The sequence below is a fragment of the Pituophis catenifer genome, unplaced genomic scaffold, assembly GCF_029215685.1.
Source record: "Pituophis catenifer annectens isolate HBS135680 unplaced genomic scaffold, rPitCat1.0.hap2 SCAF_16, whole genome shotgun sequence".
NCBI classification, from domain to species: Eukaryota; Metazoa; Chordata; class Lepidosauria; order Squamata; family Colubridae; genus Pituophis; species Pituophis catenifer.
This window is the reverse complement of record NW_027256896.1, coordinates 8885380-8897879: the sequence shown is the minus strand read 5'-3', so window position 1 is coordinate 8897879 and position 12500 is coordinate 8885380. Positions and strand designations below refer to the sequence as shown.

Sequence of the window (12500 nt, the reverse complement as noted above, 5' to 3'; positions counted from 1 at the left end):
AAAAAAGTCTTATGACCATTTTTCACACTTATGACCATCCTCATGGTCAGGTGATCAAAATTTAGACCCTTGGCAACTGACTCATATTTATGACGGTTGCCGTGTCCCGGGATCATGGGATCTCCTTTTGTGATCTTCTGACAAGCACAGTCCATGGGGAAAGCCGGATTCACTACAACAACCGTGTTACTAACTTAACAAACTGCAGTGATTCACTTAACAACTCTGGCAAGAAAGGTCATAAAAGGGGGCAAAGCTCACTTAGCAACTGTCTCGCTTAGCAACAGAAATTTTGGGCTCAATTGTCGTCGTAAGTCTACGACTACCTGTACAGTGTCCATTTTCCTCCCAAAATATATTTTTTTTCCTTTTTAAAACCTTAGCGATCATCAAATTCGTATGTCAGAATTTGGGGGGGAGGGGGCTTTCCCCCCTCCATTTCCTACTAAAAGTTCACAAAGGACTTCTATGAAGCATCTTTCTTCCACTTAGGGAAAAAAGGGACAGAATCCTACAATAGTAGGATACCCTACTATTGGGTAGGGTTGGAGGAGGAGAAGGAGGAGGGAGGGAAGGAGGGAAGGAGGGAAGGAGGGAGGGAGGGAGGGAGGAAAGATGGAAGGAAGGAAGGAAGGAAGGAAGGAAGGAAGGAAGGAAGGGAGGAGGAGGAAGAGGAGGAGGAGGAAGGAAGGAAGGAAGGAAGGAAGGAAGGAAGGAAGGAGGAGGAGGAGGAGGAGGAGGAGGAGGAGGAGGAGGAGGAGGAGGAGGAGGAGAGTTATTGCCAGAATCCAGGTCAGTGAAGAAGTCTATAATGGAAAGAGAAGAAAAGGACGAAAGCTTTTGAATGACCCTCAATATTTTACTGACCGAACATCAGAAAAATGTTACGTCCAATTTTGTTTGTCCCCCAATTCAGCTAACCAACGAGACAGTCCTAACTGTGGTTGATTCACCAAGAAAACGGACCTCTTTGGAATGATATTTGCTGTAGGTCTCCTTTTAGTTTACAAAATGGTTTCGCAACTTGCGTATTCCCAAAAACACCACAACACATTATTGTTTGGGAAACTTTGCCTCGCCCTTGGCGAAAAGAAGATTCCAGCGTAGAGCTGCCAAGTTCCTTTGTTCACCGGACCCTTCCTGGATCTTCAATCAATTACACAAATGAGACCTGGTCGGACTTGATACTAGCTCATTGAAAGTCTTTCCTCTCCTCTCCTCTCCATGTCAGGCTGCTGCTAAAAGTACCAAGAAGCTTCTAGAAATGGGAACGTTTGGCAAGGATGTCTTGATATTAAGCTCAGGGCAAAGTTGGAAGTGTTGAGCAAGTTCAGTGGCTGTTCTGCAACCTAGCAAGTTGTGGCAGTTGTCCCACTTGGGATGGTTCCTAGCACTCGGGAGAGGAACTAATGTCTACTTGGAGCCCATCTGTCTCAATGGTGTTCCATCAGGTTAGCAAACTCAAGGATGAGTTAGGCATCTTTGGCCAGGTAGTCCTTTGATTGTTGTGGCCTGTTGGCCACTGGCCCCTCCAGTGGCCAAATCAGAGGAGGAGGAAGAGGAGGGAGTCAGGGTCAGCATCCAGGCAACCTGAGAGCTCCAAGGGAGGAGAGGGAATGGAGCTGGCAGAGAGAGAGAGAGAGAGAGAGAGAGGCGGAGCCTGGGCCATCCGTCAGGCCTCAGATGGAGAGTCAACAGCCCCCAGGTCTGGAGGTGGCTGATGAGGAAGAGGAGGAACAGCTGGGTCCAGTCCCTGACACACGGATGCACAGAAGGCAGAGGAGAGGAGAGCAGTGGAAATCTATGGGCCAGTTCTTGGGACGGAAGGCAGAGATCTCTTTAGCTTTTTTTTTTTTAAATAGTTTTCTACAAATCTGCAGATCATTTCACTGATAGCCCATGATCCTGTAGGCGGCTGTTTATAACTTGGTCTCCTACATTCTCATTAGCCTGGAAAACAACTGTGACATTTTCTTTTGACAGACAGATGTTCTTACAGGAAGGAAACAGTCTGGGGAAAACCAACCCTTCTCTTCCTTTGTGCCTTATGTAATATCTCTTTTTTCCACGTTTTGAGGATCTCCATTCCCTCCCCACTCCTGGGGGAAGGATACTGCAAAATCCCCATTCCCTCCCCAATCCAGGGGAAGGATACTGCAAAATCCCCATTCCCTCCCCACTCCAGGGGAAGGAAAAATCCCCATTCCCTCCCCACTCCTGGGGGAAGGATACTACAAAATCCCCATTCCCTCCCCACTCCTGGGGGAAGGATACTGCAAAATCCCCATTCCCTCCCCACTCCTGGGGGAAGGATACTGCAAAATCCCCATTCCCTCCCCACTCCTGGGGGAAGGATACTGCAAAATCCCCATTCCCTCCCCACTCCTGGGGGAAGGATATTGCAAAATCTCCATTCCCAACACACTCCAGGAGAAGGATACCCCATTCCCTCCCCACTCCTGGGGGAAGGATACTGCAAAATCCCCATTCCCTCCCCACTCCAGGGGAAGGATACTGCAAAATCCCCATCCCTCCCCATTCCTGGGGGAAGGATACTGCAAAATCTCCCTTCCCACCCCACTCTGGGGCCAGTAAGAGGTGGCATTTGCCGGTTCTCCGAACTACTCAAAATTTCCGCTACCGGTTCTCCAGAACCTGTCAGAACCTGCTGGATTTCACCCCTGCTATAAGGTCCCTTCCAACTCTCTTAGTCTGTTAAGATCTCCGAGGCCCTTTCAACTCTGTTATTCAGCATTCTGTTTTCCCCGCACGATTCTCCAACTGCTCCAGCATCCTTCTGGTTGGCTGAGCTAAACCCCCTGGCGTCACATGTTGCAGGACTGCTTCATGGAGAAAAGGACTGCTTTTCCCAGCCAAGCCTTATGGATCAGCAGCCTATGAATAGCATTGTTGATGAGACAATCCCCATTCATGGCTTGCTTTTCAGACCTCGCCAGAGATCAGTGAAACGATGCCGGCAGGACCGAAGAGGCAGAAGCCCGAAAAACAAATGGGCCCAAAGGTTTGCTGAAAAGCACCACGTGCCCGATGGATTTATGCAATGGAGAGCAGCCACGAGTATTGTGGCGTGATGGGTGCCATCTTTTTTTTTTTTTAATTTGATTTATATGCCGCCCTTCTCCAGAGACTCAGGGCGGCTTACAGTGCGTTAAGCAATAGCCTTCATACTTTTGTATATTTATACAAAGTCAGCTTATTGCCCCCACAAACTGGGTCCTCATTTCACCTACCTTAGAAAGGATGGAAGGCTGAGTCGACCTTGAGCCTTGGTGAGATTCGAACCTGCAGTAATTGCTGGCATCTGATCTTAATAACAGGGTGCTTTAAACCACTGTACTACCAAGGCTCCTATCTTTTGTATGCCCAATTGCCAAACTTTCCAAAGCCGCGCTCCAACAAGACCGAGGCGAGCTGTAAAAGCTGGTTTCATTTCAAACAGACGTTCGTGCGTTCATTCAGTGTCCTGGCTCCTGAATGAAATCGGATGAATCTCTCGCCAATTAAGTTAAATCAAAAGGCTGGTTTTGTGTCAAGGTCAATTTATTTGATTTATTTGGAATGAACCAGGGGTGAAATCCAGCAGGTTCTGACAGGTTCTGGAGAACCGGCAGCGGAAATTTTGAGTAGTTCAGAAAACCGGCAAATGCCACCTCTGGCTGGCCCCAGGAGTGGGGTGGGAATGGGGATTTTGCAGTAATCTACCCCAGGGGTAGGGAGGGAATGGAGATTTTGCAGTATCCTCCCCCTGCTACACCCACCAAACCACGCCCACAGAACCGGTAGTAAAAAAATTTGGATTTCACCACTGGAATGAATTACAATGAATGAAAGTCTGTAGAGATTCTCAGTCATCCAGGTCATGGTTTGGGGACAACTACCGTGTTTCCCCGAAAATAAGACCTTGTCTTATATATTTTTTTGAACCCCGAAATAGCACTTGGCCTGCAATACTCCATCCTAACCATTGCGCACCATGGATGGAAGGAAGGAAGGAAGGAAGGAAGGAAAGAAGGAAGGACAATAGCAATAGCACTTACTCTTATATACCGCTTTACAGTTCTTTTACAGCCCTCTCTAAGCAGTTTACAAAGTCACCTATTGCCCCCAACAATCTGGGTCCTCATTTTACCCTCCTCGGAAGGATGGAAGGCTGAGTCAACCTTGAGCCTGGTGAGATTCGAACTGCCAAATTGCAGTCAGCCAGCAGTCAGCAAAAGTAGCCGGCAGTACTGCACTCTAACCACTGTGCTACCGTACATCCAGCCCTTCTCTTATTTGTCACTCCCTTCACCATCCATTAGTGAGGGAAAAAATGGGATTTGTGAAGCAAAGAACATTGCAAAGAGTTCTCTGTTCAGGATTTCTCCCTCTACATGTTGGGGATATCTTAGTTGTGTTTGTGCAATGCTAAAAAAATAAAAATAAACTAGGGCTAACAGAGCCAGGCATGTTCATTTAATATGCTAAGCAAACAAAACAAATAACCTCACACAAAGCCCTGACACAACCGTCTAATTCATACAATACACCACCACACCTTGCCTTCGTTTGGTTTTGGCTTGGCTATTGTGTTTTCCATCCCTGGGTGATGGCGGAGATGTTGCGCAAACATTTTCCCTATGTGGGAATCAAGACAGTCCAATCAAACAGGCATGGTGAGTAATGTTGCGCTTAACAATGGGAGGAAAGGATCATTCAGAACTGAGCTTTTTTCCTTCCTCCCTCCTTCTCTTTAATCCTTTCTTTCTCCCTCCCTCCTTTCATTTTTCCTTTCTTCCTTCCTTCCTCCTTTCCTTCTCTTTTGTTCCCTTCCTCCCTTCCTTCCTCCCTTCTCTTTCATCCTTCCTCTCTTCCTCCTTCCCTCCCTTCCTTCCCTCCCTCCCTTCCTTCCTCCCTTCTTTTGTTTTCCTTCCTTCCCTTTTGTTTCTTCCCTCCGTCCCTCTGTCCCTCCCTTCTCTTTTATGTTTTCCTTCTTTCCTTCCTTACTTCTCTTTAATCCTTCCTTTCTTCCTCCCTCCCTCCCTCCCATCCCTTTTGTTTCCTTCCTCCTTCCCTCCCTCCCTTCTCTTTTATGTTTTCCTTCCTTCCTTCTTCCTTTCCTTCTCTTTTGTTCCCTCCCTCCCTCCCTTCCTTCTAATTCTTCCTCCCTCCCTCCCTTCCCTTGTTTCCTTCCTCCCTCCCTTCTCTTTTGTTTTCCTTCCTTCCTTCCTCCTTTCCTTCTCTTTTGTTCCCTTCCTTCCTTCCTTTAATCCTTCCTCTCTCCCTCCCTCCCTCCCTTCCCTTTTGTTTCCTTCCTTCCTGCCTCCCTCCCTCTGTCCCTCCCTCCTTTCTCTTTTATGTTTTCCTTCCTTCCTTCCTTCCTTCCTTCCTTCCTTCCTTCCTTCCTTCCTTCCTTCCTCCCTCCCTCCCTCCCTCCCTCCCTCCCTCCCTCCCTTCCTTCCTGTTGTCCTACCCACTCGTGCTGCCAGATGTCCATAATTCACCTGCAAACCTCTGAGCAAATTACTGTCCTCCGTAAAGTTTGTGTGTTTGTGTCTGTGTGTGCTTGTGTACACTCACCATCTCCTGGCAAGTAGGTCATTTTAATTTTGGCATTTCCATTTTCTGAACCTAGCCCTTCCCTCCCAAATGCATCATTGTTTACACGCATTAAAAACACGAAGCAATTTCCAAAACAGAGCTCTGTTTTCATGCTAGCAACCATCAGATAAATATGGTAACTAGTTTTCTTTCTTTCTTTCTTTTTTGCCCCATTTCACTGTGGCCTCATTCAGATGAATGGAGTAGATAAACCAGGCAGAGGTAACTCAACTGAAATTGTGACAGGCAGGCAGTGAGGGCACCAGCACAAAATGACAATTAGGGTCAGCATTGCCAAGTGTGAGATACACAAATGCCAGGAGTCCAACTTGTATCAATTCCAGCTGGTCCTTCTAATTCTTTATCGTCTATTCTTGTTTTTATAACTTTTTTGCCAAGTAAGCAAGAGCACTCTGAAAACAATCTGCAAAGCCAACCTCTACTCTAGTTTTATTTTCCAGAAATGCCTGTAGGATCTAAGTAGATTCTAGAGATGATGATGATGATGATGATGATGATGATGATGATGATGATGATCATGGTCATGGTCATGATGATACTAAAAGTGATACTTCACTTTATAACAGGGATGTCCAATTTGGCAACTTTAAGACTTGTGGACTTCAACTCCCAGAATATCCCAGCTGGAATGGGAATCAAGGAAGGAAGGAAGGAAGGAAGGAAGGAAGGAAGGAAGGAAGGAAGGAAGGAAGGAAGGAAGGAAGGAAGGAAGGAAGGAAGGAAGGAAGGAAGGAAGGAAAGCTGACGAAGGAAGGAAGACAAGGAAGGAAGGAAGGAAGGAAGGAAGGAAGGAAGGAAGGAAGGAAGGAAGGAAGGAAGAATTTTGGGAGTTGAAGTCCACAAGTCTTACAGTTGCCAAGATTAGACACCCCTGCTTTATACCTTATCAGCTTATTCTTTTTTGAAAGGAGGAACATGAAAGTAAAACAAATGCAAGTTGAAGTAGGACAGGTGGCCATAACTACTTTGATGGCTCCCGCTAAACCGAAGAGTTCCAAGATTCTAGCATGAATAGAAGCTTTGGTCAGAAGTTATTTAGATGTAGGTGGTTTTATCAGGGATTGGCCAGTGCCTTTGCGCGCCAGTCCCAGGTTACACAAAGCCCTACTTTGCTTATCTGAGATTTGCAGAATAGTTCAATCAGTGTTTCTCAACCTTGGCAACTTTAAGATATGTAGACCGGTGGCTGGGAAATTCTGGGAGTTGAAGTCCACACATCTTAACATTGCCAAGGTTGAGAAACACTGGCTTCAATGAATGGATTCAGACACAGAGATTCCTTGTCAATCATGGCTTATGGGCGGCAACCACCAGTTTCAGCCATAAGCTCAGCCACAACCACACCAGAATATACAGCATGATGGGTGAGTTCAGCCACCGCTTAGAACTTTTCCTGCCATTTCTCTCAGCCCTCTTTCTAGCTATTTCTCTTCGCTCTTTTTCCTTATCAACCTATCAGTTTTTAAAGTTGATGCCATCTGGAATAATGGATGGAAACTGAACTGAAGGAGACATTCAACCTGGAGATAAGGACAAATTTTCTGATACTGAGAGCAATCAAACAAAGGAACAGAAGTCACCTTTGGAGGTTGTGGGAGCTTCATCCCTGGAACCTCTTTCAAGAAGAGACTGGACTGCCATCTGTCAAAAATGGTGTAGGGTCTCCTGCTTGGGCGGGGGGGCTGGACTAGATGACCTACAAGGTCCCTTCCAACTCTGTTATTCTATATTCAATGGAACAGATCGCCTCCAGAAGTTGTGGGAGCTTCATCCCTGGAAGCTTTCAAGAAGAGACCGGACTGCCATCTGTCAAAAATGGTGTAGGGTCTCCTGCTTGGGGGGGGGGGGGTTGGACTAGATGACCTACAAGGTCCCTTCCACTCTGTTAATCGGTATCTGTATCTGTTCTCTTGACCGATCTTCAGACAGAAGAAGGCGATAACTTTTCTTTATTTAATCCCTTGGCATAGCCGCCTGTCCAGTGGTGGGATTCAGCCAGTTCGCACCACTTCGGGAGAACCGATTGTTAACTTTCTGAGCAGTTTGGTGAACTGGTTGTTGGAAGAAATCATTAGGGCAGAGACCCGGTTGTTAAATGATTTGAATCCCACCACTGCACCCGTCTCAACAGGTAAGTCTACGCGGTAAACCAAAACAAAAATCAAAACAATGATAGCTATGAAGCAGGGGTGGAATGCTCCTGGTTCGGACCGGTTCAACCGAACCGGTAGCAATGGCAGCCGCTGGTTCGGAGAATCGATAGTGATGGTGGCGCAAGGCTCCACCCACCCACCCAGTCGTCATTACTTCCTGGTTTTAACCAGGAAGTAACCTTTTTTTTAACCCTCTGCGCATGCGCAGAAGTTCCAAGTGTGCACATTACACACGCACACATGCGAACAAAGCATGCACTTCCAAACCAGTTGGGAAGGTAAGTAGATTTCAGCCCTGCTATGAAGGCATCAATTAAAATGCTTAGTGGCCAAAAAAAGTGTCACAGTCAACAAGGTGAGTAAGCTAAGAATTGGGTCCTTTCACACGTTCAGGGCCCCAGGCCTGGGCATTTTCTTATCGGATATGTAATGCACAATAATCTTCTAATTTTGGAGTCTGCGTTCAGCCAGGGTGGTTCCCCAGGGATTTAACACATCCCTTTTTTTTTCAGCCAGTCTACCTCACTGGGTTGTTGTAGTAATAGACAAAATTATAGGGAGGCACTTTCCTTGAACACATCACCCATAGGGAATTACTGAGCATGTTGCCCCACAGATAACAGAGCTTCGAAATCAGATCTCGTTGCTGCAATATTATGATTACTAATAATTATCACGGCACGGCCGAGTTCAGCCCATCTCCTCCTCCTGATCTACTAACCAAGGACATTTCCTGTTTCCTTCCTCATTGCAAAACTCTTCCCAGCGAGCCCTCCAGGGCCGAGCGCAGGGCGTGAAGATCCAATTTAAATGTTTAGACAGCCCATCACCTAATTTCTCTCTCTCTCTCCTGCAATCAGCTCTGGAGGCCAACACAATTTGCCCTGCGGGTTTGACACGCTCTTTCCAGCTGGACAAAAGTCCCCGGAAAACTTGGCTGGCGTTCAGTTCCGAACAAGGATGCAAAAATGCTAATCAAAAAAACAAAACAAAAAACGGTGCAGATGTAAACTAGGACCAGCCAGAAGTTTGCTATCCAGGACCTTTGCATTCCATGCCAGAGCGAAAGACGGAGGCGTTCGCTGACCCTCTGCCAAGAAACTCTGGCTGGGATTCAAGACAAGAACCAAGCCAAGTCCACTCGAAGTGGCTTTAGTTTCTTGCACAAATGGCATGCCTCCTTGGCTGGAGTATTTTATGTGGTCTTTCTCTCCGTTCGTTCGAGAAGCCAAACCGAGGCAGCCAACAATCGCGGCGGCCCAACGTATAAAGCAGCTGTCCAAAACTGAGCCCAAAGGATTTGAGAACAAGCCTTACAGATGCTGTTGGCTCAGGATTTAAAACCTGACCTTACACAACAGAAATACACGCAGGGGGGAAAAAGTCACGCCATAACCACAAGGGCTTTTTCAGGCCAGCAGTCCTTCCATTTGTTTTGACTTATATGATCTGTGTGACAAGTCAATCTTCACGGCTAACACACAGCACTGGCATCATCCACAGGCAAGGCCATCAGGTAGATTTTTTATTTCTTTTCTTTCTTTTTTTTTTTTTTTTTTGCTTATATAGAGATGTGGTTAGATACCCATTTGTAGTGATTGGGGATGAAATGCTCAACTCTTTCAGGATGCGTCTTGTGGTTTGTGAAGACAGTTAATGTGAGGGGGGAGGAGGAAGGGGGAGGAGGAGGAGGAGGAAAAGGAGGAAGAGGAGGAGGAAGAAAGAGGAGGAAGAAGGAGGAGGAAGGAGAAGGAGAAGAGGAAGAGGAAGAAGAAAATTCAAGAAAATTCATCAGTTGGTAAGGAACAATTCACAATATTATTCCTCAAAGAAAAAAAAAAAACAGTCCAGTTGCCTTTTGAAAAAAGCATCTTTGAGACCTTTGAAGATTGCTACTTCAAGTTTGGCTGATGTCCTTCAAATGATGGTGATAGGGAGGAGGAGGAGGAGGAGGAGGAGGAGGAGGAGGAGGAGGAGGAGGAGGAGGAGGAAGAAGAAGGAGAAGGAGAAGGAGAAGGAGAAGGAGAAGGAGAAGGAGAAGGAGAAGGAGAAGAAGAAGAAGAAGAAGAAGAAGAAGAAGAAGAAGAAGAAGAAGAAGAAGAAGAAGAAGAAGAAGAAGAAGAAGAAGAAGAAGAATAGGATTCACACATTACACAAGACAGGCTTATTCTATGATTTATTTTGGAAACTGTGGTTTTCCTCTGTTGTGGGTAAGGTGCTCTTTTACTGAATGCCATTAATTTTAATTGCAACATCTCCAGAGCACTGACTTTCTTTCAGAGCTTGCTGTCAACCTTGGCATAAACTGTGCCCGGCCAAATACTTTTTTCTTATCTTAGCTAACATCCCTGCCTCAGGAATTTTTCTATCTGTTAATTTAGTTAATCACTGACAGTTTCCCCAACACCTCAATCTCGTTTAAGAACAAAACTGTGAAAATAAAAGAGGTGACTGTCAAAGATTGAGGCTATCGGCGTCTTATCCATCGCCAACATAGATCAAAATTAACGCAGGAAAAAAATTAAGGGGGTTCAGACCATGCTAAGCCACGACCTGCCTTATTTCAGTTCAACCAATGTGTTGAACCCGTGATTGTGGTTTGGAAGGCCTAATTTACAGCTTAGTATTTTGTGCAAACTCAACTAATTACATTTTACTACGGTAAGCCAAGCCACAGCTCTCCTGCGGCAGCCCAACCCAATGACACCTAATAGAAGCATCCACAAAATACTGTTATTGCTACGACATCAAATCATACAGCAGGGCAGAAGGTCATCTGGCCCAACTCAGTGTGGGATCCATTGTCACATCGCTCAGATGACCATTTAACTCCCTGAGCAGAGTTAGCATTAATGTTGGTTAGGGATTTTTTTTTTTTTTTTGCAAGTCAGTGTATGATTCAAGGTCATTTGGTGGTCTATAGTCCAGGGCAGGGGTCAGCAACCTGCAGCTCTGGAGCCGCATGTGGCTCTTTCACCCCTCTGCTGTGGCTCCCAAAATACGCGTCACAACCATCAATGTGTGACACTCACCAGCACATGATTTATTGAGTTTTTCAACCCCCAGTAGGCCAACCATGGATAAATCCAAGAAAAGAAAAGTTTCAGAAGAAAACAAATGTTTAATTCAACTACATATGCGAGTTTTGTGGCCGCTCAAGAAATAGTCAGGCACGGGAAGGATTTTGTGGCTCCCGGTGTTTTCTTTTATGTGGGAAATGGGTCCAAATGGCTATTTGAGTGCTTAAGGTTGCAGATCCCTGGTCCAGGGTATTGTGCTAATCGGGAAATAGGTTAATTCAGGAAGAAGTGGAGGCATCTTGTGTGAATGTTGCCCCTGAGTGTTTTATTCCTTAGGTGCTGAACAAGAAGTGAGAAAGCGACAGGAAATGTTGTCAGGGGTGGGATTCAGCCAGTTTAGACTGGTTCGGGTGAACCGGATACTAATTTTATATCTGGTTCACCGAACCAGTAGTTGCAAGGACTGGCTGGCCCCGTGCACACCGCCCCTCCCCTCCCCTCCCAGGAGTCTCCACGCAGCCCGTTTTGGATGCCAAGTAAGTGCAGGACCCACGTGGAGGCCCTGGGATGGCAAAAAGCAGGCCTACCGGAAGTACCGGAACTCCAGAAATGGGCCGATTTCCAGCCTCCGAAGGGCCTCTGGAGCCCGGGGAGGCCGTTTTCGCCCTTCCTAAGGCTTGAGGAAAGCCTCCAGAGCCTGGGGAGGATGAAAACACCCCCCCACACACCTTGGTGCAGAGGGCCATGTAGGTCACGCCTACCATGGCCATGCCCATCCAGGAACCGGCCAGAGAACTGGTTGCTAAAATTTTTGAATCCCACCCCATTTCGCTTCTCATCCAAGAAGCTTCTTCAGTTCTGACTGAATGGTGGAGAATGGAAGGATTTATATTCCTTGCAGTCGTCTGGTCATTAATATTCCCTCTGAGGGACAAGCATGACCTGGATGACTGAGAATCTCCATATTAAGTTGTAATGGAAGACACTTCCCAGGATTTCTCCCATTCTAAACAACATCCTTCTTCTGCCTTTTGGTCCTCCAGGACGCTCCACCCAAGACTTCCTGCTCACAGGTGAGCAAAATAAAAAAATGAAAAATGCAAATTCCTGGCAGGTATGTCTTTAGCACCTGCCATTAAGTATGAATGGCATGTAAGAGCAAAACACAGCCGAAGCTGTTATCTTCGACACATTCCAGACCTTGCAAATTGTTGAGTTGCAGGCATTTGTCTGCTAAAGCACAACCACACACACACACACACACACAAACATATGTGCAAACATTTGGGGAAAGTGTCTTTGGCCAAATTACAGAGAACGGATCAACCCAAAAACGTTAGTCTGACTAAGTGGCTCAGTGGCTAAAACACTGAGCTTGTCGATCAGAAAAGTCGGCACTTTGGCGGTTCGAATCCCTAGTACATGTCTCCTGCATGAGCAGGGGGTTGGACTAGATGACCTCCAAGGCCCCTTCCAACTCATAATAAACACCTCAACAGCTTGAAAGCCACAACAAGGAATACAGGTGGTCATGGGCTTATGACTACAGTCAGTCCAAAACAAAGAAGTCTAAAATGGCGGAATGGCCAACCCAGTTTAAGGACCCACCCTTTTCTATTGTCTAAATCAGGGGTGTCAAGGCCTGGGGGCCAGATCTGGCCCACAGGGTGCTTAGATCTGACCTGCAGGGCCACCCTGGAAACAG

General features: G+C 46.5%; 1 protein-coding gene across 1 annotated transcript in view; it reads right to left on the bottom strand.

Annotated features, from left to right (window-relative positions):
* PPL (periplakin) overlaps positions 1 to 12500 on the bottom strand; it is an 86248-nt gene that overhangs the window by 47193 nt on the left and 26555 nt on the right. The window lies entirely within an intron of this gene.